The following is a 13,833-nucleotide window of genomic DNA, read 5'->3' as shown; positions in this document are numbered from 1 at the left end:
TGTTTGGTCTGGAGAGGAGGAGACTGAGAGGGGATTTAATAAATGTTTATAAATATCTGAGGCCTGAGGGTCAGGAAGGAAGGGACAGGGACAGGCTCTGCTCAGTTGCACCCTGGGATAGGACAAAGGTCAATGGCTATAAACTCCAGCACAGGAGGTTCCACCTCACCATGAGGAGGAATTTCTTCACTGTGAGGGTCACAGAGCACTGGAGCAGGCTGCCCAGAGAGGCTGTGGAGAATCCTTCTCTGGAGACTTTCCTGACCCTTCTGGATGCCTTCCTGTGCATCTTGCACTAGATTCTATGGTCCTGCTCTGGCAGGGGGTTGGACTTCTTTGGAGGTTCCTTCTAGCCCCTCACATCCTGTGATCCTGTGACATTTCTGTGTGTGACTGCAGCACAAACCTCACTGCCCCAGGGAGATTCCTCTCAGGTGTCCTGCACAGGCTCATTGCAAATGTTGCTGTCTGCTCACATCACCCTTCCTGGGTCATGCCCTGGAATGTGCACAGAGCCATCAGAGAGGTTCTTGGTCTTTGGAAAAGGCATCTTCAGGAAGGCCAAGAAGGAAGCAGGGGCAAACTCCAGGCTGGTCTCTATTGTGGTTTAGGCTGGGTGCTGGCCTGGATGCCACTGCACAGACTGCACCTAGGAGGTCCCAAGGGGTGGGCCCAGCCCAATGGGGTGGTCACAGGAAACCAGGTATTCATTCTCATAATGCCCTGCTCCCCTATAAAATGTCCACACAGGGTCTTCACTTCCTCTTTCTCCCTCGTCGGTGCCTAGGTAAAATGGCATGAGCTGCCTCCCTTAGGCCTGCCCAGGCTCAAGGCTGGGTTGGAGGGGGGAGAAAGAGCCCTGGGGGGGGGGGGGGGGGGTGTTGGGTGTACCCCCAGGTGGGATGGACGTTCTTGGGTATGTTCTGGGATCTCTCTCTTTTGTCACGGTGCTTGTGGTTCTCTGTAAAACTTTCATTGTTGCTTTTTATTGGGTTTTTTTTTTTCTATTTAAACTTTCCATCACTTTTGCAATCCCTTTGTCTAAGTCGTTATTTCTGCCTGTGGTGGGGAGGGGATTTGCCCCAACCCATTACAGTCACCCTCAGCACAGTTGTGATGCTGGGTCAAAAGAGGTAGGTCAGACACTCCTGCAGCCATCTGCAGGGCCCTGCAGGACAGGAGAGAGATCATCAAACCTGTCTGGGTAAGGGCAAGGAGATGTTTGCTCCCTAGACCTTAGCCAGGCCTTTGCCATGGTCTCCAATGTTCTCTGTAGAGCCAGACTGGTGACAGCAGGACTGAGGGAATGAATGAGATGTTGAGTAGGAAGGTGAGTGGGGGATCAAGACCAAATGTCACCAGTGTAGAGTCCTCCTGGCAGCCACTTCCCAGTGGCATCTCTCAGGGCAAGCCCTTGGGCCAGCACTGTGCAATCTCTTCATCAGCTCCCTGCACCTTCTGACCCAGGGCCTCTGAAGCTCCTTTGGGGATGAGGCCAAACTGGGCACAGGCCTTGAGCACTCAACCTTCCCCGCAGCTGGTGCGTGGTATGGGATGTGGTAAATCCACTCAATCCCATGTTCCTTTGCCCAGTGCCTCAGGAGATGGTTCTTGAAGTGGCTTCCATTGTCCCATTCAATCCTCCAGGCAGTGCTGTGTCTCCACAGGACATGGCTCTCTAGGCCCAGGATGGTGTTGCAGGCAGTGGCATGAGGTGCTGGGTAGGTTTCCAGCCACCCTGTACTTGCCTCCACCATGGTCAGTAGGTGATGTTTGCTGCTGTGAGACTGAGCAAGGGTGATGTAGTCGATCTGCCAGGCCTCTCCATATTTATATTTCAACCATTTCCCCCCATACCACAGAGGCTTCATGCGCTTGGCCTGCTTGATGGCAGCACAGATGTCACACTCATGGATGACCTGTGAGATGGCCTCCATAGAGATGTCCACTGATCTGTCCCCAGCCCACCGGGATGTGGCATCTCTCCTTTGGCGGCCAGAAGTGTCCTGGGCCCAGCGAGCTACGAACAGCTCAGCCTTGTGTTCCCAGGCCAAGTCTATTGGGGAGATTTTAGCAGCCAGATCTGCTTGGTGGTTGTGCTTGTGCTCCTCTGTGGCTCTGCTCTTGGGGATGTGTGCATCCATGTGCCATACCTTTATTGGCAGCCTGTCCAGGTGGGCAGCGATGTCTTGCCACAGGTCAGCGACCCAAACAGGCTTCCCTTTTCTTTGCACCCTGGGTGAGTTTCTTTATGAAGGGCCATCTCATGGGCACCTCATCTGGGTCTGAGGGGAGCTGGCCATCCCCATAAATTATTTCCAGCACAGCCATCTGTCTCAGATACCCAATGCCCTGTTCCATAGTTGTCTATCTAACTGGGGCCCACGGCAGGTCATCTTTTGAGCAGTACCGGCTCTTGATGGCATTGAGGATCTGGGCCCAGAGAGTGTGTGTTCCACTGAGTTTGGCTAACTCTTTGTCCAGATCAGCATCATGAGGAAGCCTAAAAGCTTTGCCTCCCTCTTATCCAGGTCCACTGTGTCCACCCCCTCATCCCAGCATCTCAGGGCCCAGCTTAGTCTTGGCTCACCCTCTTTCCTTGCATAATCCAGTCAAGTTTGCCTTAATTCCTTTCTGGGCAGAGATGTAAGAGTTATTATTTCCTGTTCTGAGTCATCCTCATCCTCTGCTGGGTTCTGTGAGGTGCTAGGCCCTGCCAAAAGCTCCAGCCAAACACCCATGCAAAACCTTGGAACATCAGATTCTTCAAAACTGACATCTCTACTTCCAATCCCTTTCTTTCAGACAAAGTATTACTCTCCAAAGGCAATATTAATGTCCAAGCCTCATGTTGGGCACCAAAATACTGTGGTGGTTTGAGCCTTAACTGGGATTTAAGAGCTCAGATGGGGGCAAAGCTGAGAATCTTTCCCCTGCTCTGCTTTCCTCTTACCTGATCAAAAGAAAAAGGGAAGGGAAAAGAATAGGGAGAGATAAGGGAAGGGGAAAAACAAGGAAAGAAAGGGCGATAAAGAAAAAGGGAGGAGGTAAATCTACTGAGAAATAATTTAGAGTTGGTTTGGAAGTAAAGAGGTAAAAAAATCTCTTTACACAATATATATGTATGTGTGTGTATATATGTATGTATATGTGTGTGTATATATATCTATATGTATATATAACACTGTAACAGGAAGGGTTCACAAGGGGAAGGAACAAGGATGGATAGGGAGATATACAAAATCAACTGTCCTTTGGAGTGACATGGGTGCAGCAGGGAGAAAGACCAGGCCTGGCCACATGGCAGAGAGCCAGGAAGCCAGCAGCGACTCTCTCTTAGTCCTTTTGTCCCAGTGAGGCAGAAGCAAAAGAGCAAATGGCTGCAGTGTCTTCCTTTTTATAGTTTTGCTGGACAGGGAGGGGGAATGGAACAGACTAACTCAGTTTTCCAGGGGGCTCTCACAACCCTTCCCCCCTGCTTTCAGGATGGGCATAACCCATTACAGTGACCTGGGGGCCTAATGCCCACCAAACCTGCCCTATCACTGCCCTGCTTAGGTGGACAGAGCAGAGGAGAAAATAGAACCAAAGGTTGGTGATAAGGTAGAATCTATTGAATCCTAATGCTCAGCACAAGCAGAGGCTGTGTGCAGACACAACAGCAAACAGAGAAGTTCTTCTCTCCTGTCCATCAGCGCACAGCAGTCGCTAACTCCCTGCCTGCAGGGCTCTGACACATGGAGTAGTTGCTCTACAGGACAGACCCCAGGCACCAATATCCCCACACTTCCTTCTCTCACTTAGCTTCTGTGTCTCAGCTGATGTCATCTGGCATGGAATACCGCTTTGGCCAGTTGGGGTCATAGTATCATAGTATCAGTCAGGGTTGGAAGGGACCACAAGGATCATCTAGTTCCAACCCCCCTGCCATGGGCAGGGACACCCCACACTAGATCAGGCTGGCCAGAGCCTCATCCAGCCTGGGCTTAAACACCTCCAGGGACGGGGCCTCAACCACCTCCCTGGACAACCTATTCTAGGGCTTCACCACTCTCATGGTGAAGAACCTCCTCCTCACATCCAGCCTGACTCTCCCCACCTCCAGCTTCATTCCATTCCCCCTAGTCCTATCACTACCTGAGATCCTGAGCAGTCCCTCCCCAGCCTTCTTGTAGCCCCCTTCAGATACTGGAAGGCCACAATGAGGTCACCTGGGAGCCTTCTCTTCTCCAGACTGAACAGCCCCAACTCCTTCAGTCTGTCCTCATAGGATAGGTGCTCCAGCCCTCTGATCATCCTCATGGCCCTTCTGTGGACACATCAACTGATCTGGGGCAACGGATCCAGCTGTGTCCCTTCCCAAGACCTTGCCCAGGCCTCAGCACACTCTTGGGGGAGGGAAATGTTGGCAAAGCAGAGCCTGGGTGCTGGTTCATCAGCAGCCAAAACACTGCTGTGCTATCAACACCCAGCTAGAGCCCTGCAAAACAGCACTAGAAAGATGCTCTGGGCAGAATGAACTCCAGCTCAGCCAAACCCAAGCCACTCTCATTCCCCTGGCTGTCCAGGGACAAAGACAAACAGATAGTGGCAGCTCACAGCTGACTAGGGGACACTGAACACCACCACTGCACCTCGAACCCACAGTGCGCCAAACACTGGAGAGCAGATGAGAACAGGACAGAGTGTGGCCATGGAGGAACACTCCCATCTCCCAGAGACAATTCACAGGGGCAGTCCAGGCACAAAAGCCAAAGCCTTGGAGCTCTCCTGGATCACAGCAGCTGTGTCCAGCATCTCCCCCACTCACACATTCCCCAGGCACAACCTGCACCAAGGGCCAGCACCAAGTCAGACTTCTCCAGGATCAGTTCTTGTGCCCAAAGAATGCCAAAGCTTTGTGAGGGTTTGCTTTGAACTCCAGCAGAAGGAAACCAAACTCCAGGCAGCCTCTCTGCCAGCTACCTCTCCACCTCTCTGTGTTAGGACAGACACCTTTGCTGTCACCAGGGGCAAGGTTTCTATCTAGCACTGGACCCAGCCAGCTCTGTCCCTGTGTCTGTGGGTTTTGTGCTTCTCTCCAGGCACAGCCATAGAAATAGGTTTGAATTCAGGATCCCTTGCAGTCAGTCAGGGTCAGCCTTGTCCTTATCCACTCTGTCATTCAGAGGCTCTTGGATTAGAACACATTCTGCTGAATCACCTTGTAAGCCCCAGGTGGGCAGTGACAGCAATGGGGAGGTTGGGGAGGGTGAGGAGCAAAGTTGTCCACTCAATGACAGCCCTGAAGGACAGATGTGCCTGCAAGTGCAGATGTCCTGCTGAGACAGCCTGGGTCAGTGTCACTTGGGGAATTATCATCTCTGCTCTGAACTGAAATGGAGTAAAATATTTTATCTTTGGCATAAAAAAATTGAGCTTTGTGAGGTGCACTTTGAAATCCTGAAGAAGATTGCAGAGACACAAACATCTCCTTAGGGCACTTGGGACTCATTGCAGGAACCTCAGGTACTGAGAGAAGACTGAAGAAACTTCTTCAGAAGTCAGAAGGAAAACACAAAGTACCTTGAAGCACTGATTGGCCCCACTGAGAGCATTACCAACAAAGCCTCCCAAGGGCTCCTTAGAGCAGCTCAGTGGAGGCCATGATTGCAGCAGACAAAGGCAAAGTGCAGGAGAGCAAACTCTGGGTTTGGTTTATGGAGCAGAAAGGCCAAACCCTGACCACAGTGCCTGGGCAGGCAGATCCTGTCCCTCATGTGTGGGTCAGGGCTCCTCAGGAGCTGTGGGGTATGGGGTTTGTGATGCTGAGAGAAGGACAAGGGGATGACAGTCCCCAGCCTTCCTGGGGGTGTTTAAGGAAGCAGTGAGGACCCCCTGGTGCCTTAGGAAGTCTCCTCACAGCCCTTGGTGGTGGGTGATTTCCACAGCCAAGAAGGCAAAGCCTTGGGTTCTCCTGATGACTTCCAGCCTTGCCAGTGCCCATTGCCATCCCCACCACAGGTTGTCCCACTCTGCCCCCCACACTGGGTTTGGTTTCTGCAGCAGAAAGGCCAAGCCCTGATCACAGAGCCTGGGCAGTCAGATGCAGAGAGGCTCAAGCTAAAGTTTCATCTCCCTGGCCTTGGTGGCAGAGACAACTGCCACAGACAGGAGGAGAAAGACCTCAGTCCTGTTGAGCTTTCAGCCTTGCAGGTGGTGCTACACTGCCCCATGCCTGCAGCTCTTTCCCTTCATGCTCTTGACACCAATCTTGTGTTCCTAGCAGCTCTCACCATGACATTTCTGTACCCTCCCTGCTCTGTCTCTACTCTCCATGGCCATTTCTTGAAACGCAGAGCCAGGGCCTCTTGGACCTGCTTGGTGGTTGTGCTTGTGCTCCTCTGTGGCTCTGCTCTTGGGGATGTGTGCATCGATGTGCCATACCTTTATTGGCAGCCTGTCCAGGTGGGCAGCGATGTGTTGCCACAGGTCAGCAACCCAAACAGGCTTCCCTTTTCTTTGCACCCTGGGTGAGTTTCTGTATGAAGGGCCATCTCATGGGCACCTCATCTGGGTCTGAGGGGAGCTGGCCATCCCCATAAATTATTTCCAGCACAGCCATCTGTCTCAGATACCCAATGCCCTGTTCCATAGTTGTCTATCTAACTGGGGCCCACGGCAGGTCATCTTTTGAGCGGTACCAGCTCTTGACGGCATTGAGGATCTGGGCCCAGAGAGTGTGTGTTCCATTGAGTTTGGCTAACTCTTTGTCCAGATCAGCATCATGAGGAAGCCTAAAAGCTTTGCCTCCCTCTTATCCAGGTCCACTGTGTCCACCCCCTCATCCCAGCATCTCAGGGCCCAGCTTAGTCTTGGCTCACCCTCTTTCCTTGCGTATTCCAGTCAAGTTTGCCTTAATTCCTTTCTGGGCAGAGATGTAAGAGTTATTATTTCCTGTTCTGAGTCATCCTCATCCTCTGCTGGGTTCTGTGAGGTGCTAGGCCCTGACAAGGCCAAACACCCATGCAAAACCTTGGAACATCAGATTCTTCAAAACTGACATCTCTACTTCCAATCCTTTCCTTTCAGACAAAGTATTACTCTCCAAAGGCAATATTAATGTCCAAGCCTCATGTTGGGCACCAAAATACTGTGGTGGTTTGAGCCTTAACTGGGATTTAAGAGCTCAGATGGGGGCAAAGCTGAGAATCTTTCCCCTGCTCTGCTTTCCTCTTACCTGATCAAAAGAAAAAGGGAAGGGAAAAGAATAGGGAGAGATAAGGGAAGGGGAAAAACAAGGAAAGAAAGGGCGATAAAGAAAAAGGGAGGAGGTAAATCTACTGAGAAATAATTTAGAGTTGGTTTGGAAGTAAAGAGGTAAAAAAATCTCTTTACACAATATATATGTATGTGTGTGTATATATGTATGTATATGTGTGTGTATATATATCTATATGTATATATAACACTGTAACAGGAAGGGTTCACAAGGGGAAGGAACAAGGATGGATAGGGAGATATACAAAATCAACTGTCCTTTGGAGTGACATGGGTGCAGCAGGGAGAAAGACCAGGCCTGGCCACATGGCAGAGAGCCAGGAAGCCAGCAGCGACTCTCTCTTAGTCCTTTTGTCCCAGTGAGGCAGAAGCAAAAGAGCAAATGGCTGCAGTGTCTTCCTTTTTATAGTTTTGCTGGACAGGGAGGGGGAATGGAACAGACTAACTCAGTTTTCCAGGGGGCTCTCACAACCCTTCCCCCCTGCTTTCAGGATGGGCATAACCCATTACAGTGACCTGGGGGCCTAATGCCCACCAAACCTGCCCTATCACTGCCCTGCTTAGGTGGACAGAGCAGAGGAGAAAATAGAACCAAAGGTTGGTGATAAGGTAGAATCTATTGAATCCTAATGCTCAGCACAAGCAGAGGCTGTGTGCAGACACAACAGCAAACAGAGAAGTTCTTCTCTCCTGTCCATCAGCGCACAGCAGTCGCTAACTCCCTGCCTGCAGGGCTCTGACACATGGAGTAGTTGCTCTGCAGGACAGACCCCAGGCACCAATATCCCCACACTTCCTTCTCTCACTTAGCTTCTGTGTCTCAGCTGATGTCATCTGGCATGGAATACCGCTTTGGCCAGTTGGGGTCATAGTATCATAGTATCATAGTATCAGTCAGGGTTGGAAGGGACCACAAGGATCATCTAGTTCCAACCCCCCTGCCATGGGCAGGGACACCCCACACTAGATCAGGCTGGCCAGAGCCTCATCCAGCCTGGGCTTAAACACCTCCAGGGATGGGGCCTCAATCACCTCCCTGGACAACCCATTCCAAGGCTTCACCACTCTCGGTGAAGAACCTCCTCCTCACATCCAGCCTGAAACTCCCCACCTCAAGCTTCATTCCATTCCCCCTAGTCCTATCACTACCTGAGATCCTGAGCAGTCCCTCCCCAGCCTTCTTGTAGCCCCCTTCAGATACTGGAAGGCCACAATGAGGTCACCTAGGAGCCTTCTCTTCTCCAGACTGCACAGCCCCAACTCCTTCAGTCTGTCCTCATAGGAGAGGTGCTCCAGCCCTCTGATCATCCTCCTGGCCCTTCTCTGGACACGTCAACTGATCTGGGTCAACTGATCCAACTGTGTCCCTTCCCAAGACCTTGCCCAGGCCTCAGCACACTCTTGGGACAGGGAAATGTTGGCAAAGCAGAGGTGGGTGCTGGTTCATCAGCAGCCAAAACACTGCTGTGCTATCAACACCCAGCTAGAGCCCTGCAAAACAGCACTAGAAAGATGCTCTGGGCAGAATGAACTCCAGCTCAGCCAAACCCAAGCCACTCTCATTCCCCTGGCTGTCCAGGGACAAACAGTCAGTGGCAGCTCACAGCTGACTGGGGGACACTGAACACCACCACTGCACCTTGAACCCACAGTGTGCCAAAGACTGCAGAGCAGATGAGAACAGGACAGAGTGTGGCCATGGAGGAACACTCCCATCTCCCAGAGACTATTCACAGGGGCAGTCCAGGCACTAAAGCCAAAGCCTTGGAGCTCTCCTGGATCACAGCAGCTGTGTCAAGCATCTCCCCCACTCACACATTCCCCAGGCACAACCTGCAGCACAGGCCAGCACCAAGTCAGACTTCTCCAGGCTCAGTTCTTGTGCCCTAAGAGTGCCAAAGCTTTGTGAGGGTTTGCTTTGAACTCCAGCAGAAGGAAACCAAACTCCAGGCAGCCTCTCTGTCAGCTACCTCTCCACCTCTCTGTGTTAGGACAGACACCTTTGCTGTCACCAGGGTCAAGGTTTCTATCTAGCACTGAACCCAGCCAGCTCTGTCCCTGTGCCTGTGTGCTTGGTGCTTCTCTCCAGGCACAGCAATAGAAATAGATTTGACTTCAGGATCCCTTGAAGTCAGTCAGGGTCAGCCTTGTCCTTACCCACTCTGTCATTCAGAGGCTCTTGGATCAGAACACATTCTGCTGAATCACCTTGTAAGCCCCAGGTGGGCAGTGACAGCAATGGGGAGGTTGGGGAGGGTGAGGAGCAAAGTTGTCCATTCAGTGTCAGCCCTGAAGGACAGATGTTCCTGCAAGTGCAGATGTCCTGCTGAGACAGCCTGGGTCAGTGTCACTTGGGGAATTATCATCTCTGCTCTAAACTGAAATGGAGTAAAATATTTTATCTTTGACATACAAAATTGAGCTTTGTGAGGTGCACTTTGAAATCCTGAAGAGGATTGCAGAGACACAAACATCTCCTTAGGGCACTTGGGACTCATTGCAGGAACCTCAGGTACTGAGAGAAGACTGAAGAAACTTCTTCAGAAGTCAGAAGGAAAACACAAAGTGCCTTGAAGCACTGATTGGCCCCACTGAGGGGCATTACCAACAAAGCCTCCCAAGGGCTCCTTAGAGCAGCTCAGTGGAGGCCATGACTACAGCAGACAAAGAAAAAGTGCAGGAGAGCAAACTCTGGGTTTGATTTATGGAGCAGAAAGGCCAAACCCTGAGCACAGTGCCTGGGCAGGCAGATCCTGTCCCTCATGTATGGGTCAAGGCTTCTCAGGTGCTGTGGGGTGTGGGGTTTGTGATGCTGAGAGAAGGACAAGGGGATGACAGTCCCCAGCCTTCCTAGGGGTGTTTAAGGAGGCACTGAGGACCCCATGGTGCCTTAGGAAGTCTCCTCACAGCCCTTGGTGGTGGTGGATGACTGCCACAGCCAAGAAGGCAAAGCCTTGTGTTCTCCTTATGACTTCCAGCCTTGCCAGTGCCCATTGCCATCCCCACCACAGGTTGTCCTACACTGTTCCCCACACTGGGTTTGGTTTCTGCAGCAGAAAGGCCAAGCCCTGACCACAGAGCCTGGGCAGTCAGATCCAGAGAGTCTCAAGATAAAGTTTCCTCTCCCTGGCCTTGGAGGCAGAGCCAACTGCCATAGACAGGAGGAGAAAGACCTCAGTCCTGTTGAGCTGTCAGCCTTGCAGGTGGTGCTACACTTTCCCATGCCTGCAGCTCTTTCCCCTCATGCTCTTGACATCCATCTTACTTTCCTAGCAGCTCTCACCATGACATTTCTGTACCCTCCCTGCTCTGTCTCTATTCTCCATGGCCACTTCTTGAAATACAGAGCCAGGACCTCTTGGAACACAAGGATCCCCTTTGAGTGACTTTTCTTTATCCTCACCTCCTGTGTGCTCTCAGGAGCAAAAGAGGATCTGCCTGGCCTCAAACCAGGACACCTCCACTCTGAACCCTGAAATTTGTACTCTATGGAAGTTTTCTTCCCTTCACACAACCACCAGGAGCTGCATCATCCCCAGATTTCAAGCAGGTGCACACTGCATCTGTAGTGCCCTGAGCTTTGACTTCAACCAGCTCCTTCAGTTGCTCTTCATCAGATTTATTCTCCAGGCCCTTCCCCAGCTCCTTGCCCTCCTCTGCCCTGGCTCCAGCACCTCCACATCTCTCTTGGTTGGAGTTGCCCAAAACTGGACACAGCACTCAAGGTGTGGCCTCCCCAGAGCTGAGTCCCAGGGGACAGTCATCTCCCTGCTCCTGCTGGACACAGCATTTCTGATCCCAGCCAGGATGTCTTTGGGTCTCTTGGCCACCTGGGCACACTGCTGGATCCTATTCAGCTGCTTGTCCATCAGAAGCCCAGGTCCCTTTCTAGCAGACAGCTCTCCAGCCACACTACTTCTGTAGCATTGCTTGGGGTTGTGGTGACTCAGGTGCAGGACCTGTCACTTGGTGTTGTTGAAGCTCCTCCTGTAATGTTGGCCATGGATCCAATCTGTCCAAGTCCCTCTGCAGAGTCTCCCTACCCTCATGCAGATCAGCTCTGCCACCTAACTTGGTGTCATCTGCTGACTCACTGCTGACACACTCTGTGTCTTCATCAAGGTTATCAATAAAGATATTAAACAGAAGTGGTTCCAACACTGAGCCCTGAGGAACACCACTTGTGAAATGCCACCAGCTGGATTTATCTCCACTGAGCACCACTCTTTGGGCCCTTTCACCCAGCTAGGGCTGCATCCAGCAGAGCATTGCTCATCCAAGCCAGGAGCAGCCACTTTGCCCAGGAGAATTCTGTGGGGAGCATTGCCAAAGGCTTTTGGAAAGTCTAGGGAGACAATAGCCACAGTCTTGCCCTCATCCAACAGTCACTCCTCCTGTCAGAGACAGAGATCAGGTGGGTCAGGGAGGACCTGCCCTTCCTAAACCCATGCTGACTGGGCCTGATGCCCTGCTTGTCCTCTCCAGGTCATGTAAGGGTGCTGGAGATGCTCTGCTCCATGCCCTGCCCTGCTACTGAGCTCACACTGCCAGCTCTATAGTTTCCTGGATCCTCCTTTCTTCCTTTCCTGGAGCTGGGTGTCACATTTGCTCCTCTCCAATACCCTGGGACCTCCCCAGTGAGCCAGGACTCCAGGTCAATAATGGATAGTGGCTTGGTGACAGAGATGTTCAAGTCCCTTCCTCATCCTCATAGCATCTGTTGGACTCTCTTCAGAATATCTCTATCTCTCTTGACCTGGGGAGCCCCAGACTGCAGGGATCCAGTTTGGACAGGAAGGGTCCAGTCCGTACTGGGGTAGGATTAGTGTTTCAGAGTGTCCTGGGAGAAGGCCCAGTGTCACTGGGAGAGGCCAGAGGTCAGCTTTTACAGGGTGGTGTCCAAGACTTTACTAGGAGGCACCAGGGGCTCCTGTTAGTCCTGGGAGGGTACCCAATCTGTACTGGGAGTGGGATAGGTGAGTAAGTTAGGAGTGGGTGAGAGCCAAGTCTGAACTGGGAGGGACAAAAGCAGAGTAGTTTGTGTTGGTACATGGCCCAGTCTAGACTGCTAGGGGACCATGAGATCTGATTTCTACAAGAAGAGGTTGCAGAGGGAGCTGGGATGGGTCCAGTTTGTGCTGGGAGAGAGCACAGTGTGTGCTGAGAGGAGGTCTGTGGATGCCTTCTGTACGGGGAGGGAGGTCAGTCTGTCCTTGGAGGGGTTCAGAGCATCCATTTTACACTTGGAGAGATCCAGGTGGTACTGGGAGGGGGTGAGGGGATCCAGTTTTACTTCACTGAGGCCCAATCTCTACTGGGACCATAGAATCACAAGAATCATAGAATGGTCTGGGTTGGAAGGGACCTCCAAAGGTCATCTACCCAACCCCTGTGCAGTTAGCAGGGACATCCTCAACTAGATCAGGTTGCCCAGAGCCCTCTTGAGCCTCACCTTGAATATCTGCAAGGATGGAGCCTCAACAACCTCCCTGGGCAACCTTTTCCAGTGTTCCACCACCCTCATGGTTCCTCACATCCAATCTAAATCTGCTCTGCTCTAGTTTGAAGCCATTGCCCCGGTCCTGTCCCTGCAGGCCTTTGCAAACAGTCTCTCTCCATCCAGTAGTCTTCAGGTACTGGAAGGTGATTAGGTCTCCCTGCTGTCTTCTCTTTCCCAGGCTGAACAACCCCAGCTCCCTCAGCCTGCCCTCATACCAGGGCTGCTTCAACCCCCTGATCATTTTCCTGGCCCTCCTCTGAACCCTCTGCATCAGCTCCATGTCCTTCCTATACTGAATCTTCAGAGCTGGATGCAGAACTCCAGGTCTCACCAGAGCAGAGGAGTGCCAGGATCCCCCCTGTCCATCTCTGTCATTGCTGCTTTGAATGCAACCTGGGCTGCCCTTGGCCGCCTGTGCTGCAAGCTCACACTGCCTGCTCCTGTCAAACTTCTCCCCCACCAGCACCCCCAAGAATAACGTAGAAGGATCCTCTCTCTCCAATTTCTGGGATGGGATCAGGGCACAAGTTTGTAGTTGGACAGGGCCCAGTTTGTACTGGGAGAGCTCAGAGAGGTTCAGTTTGTAGCTGGAGGGGGCCCCAGGCAGAACTGGGATGGTATCAGGGGATCAGTTTGCAGGGATGGGTCCTGGTCTGTGCTGGGATGGAATCAGGGTTTCAGGAGATGCACTTTGTACCGGGATGAGACTCAGACTGTGCTGGGAGATGGCAATGGGGTCCCATTTGTACCAGGATCAGGCCACAGCTGCACTGGCATCAGGATATCCACTTTGTGCTGTGCTGGGTGCAGCTGGGCCTGGGAAGGGGTCCAAGGGATGCACTTTGTAGGGGCACAGGAAACTGTATGGGAGATGGCAAAGTGATGCAGTTTGTCCTGGGATAAGACCACATCTGATCTTGGAGGGGTTGAGGAGATGCATTTTGTCCTGAGATGTGACCAGGTCTGTACTGGGAGGGGCTAAAAAGATAACTGTAATGTACAGGGACCAGATTTTACTGGAATGGGGCCAGGGAATGCAGCTTGTACTGGAACAGGGTCCAGGCTGTACTGGG

The sequence above is a fragment of the Melanerpes formicivorus genome, unplaced genomic scaffold (genome assembly GCF_026170545.1).
Source record: "Melanerpes formicivorus ecotype bairdi unplaced genomic scaffold, bMelFor1.0.p_v2 SCAF_142, whole genome shotgun sequence".
Taxonomy (NCBI): Eukaryota; Metazoa; Chordata; class Aves; order Piciformes; family Picidae; genus Melanerpes; species Melanerpes formicivorus.
This window is presented reverse-complemented; position numbering follows the sequence as displayed.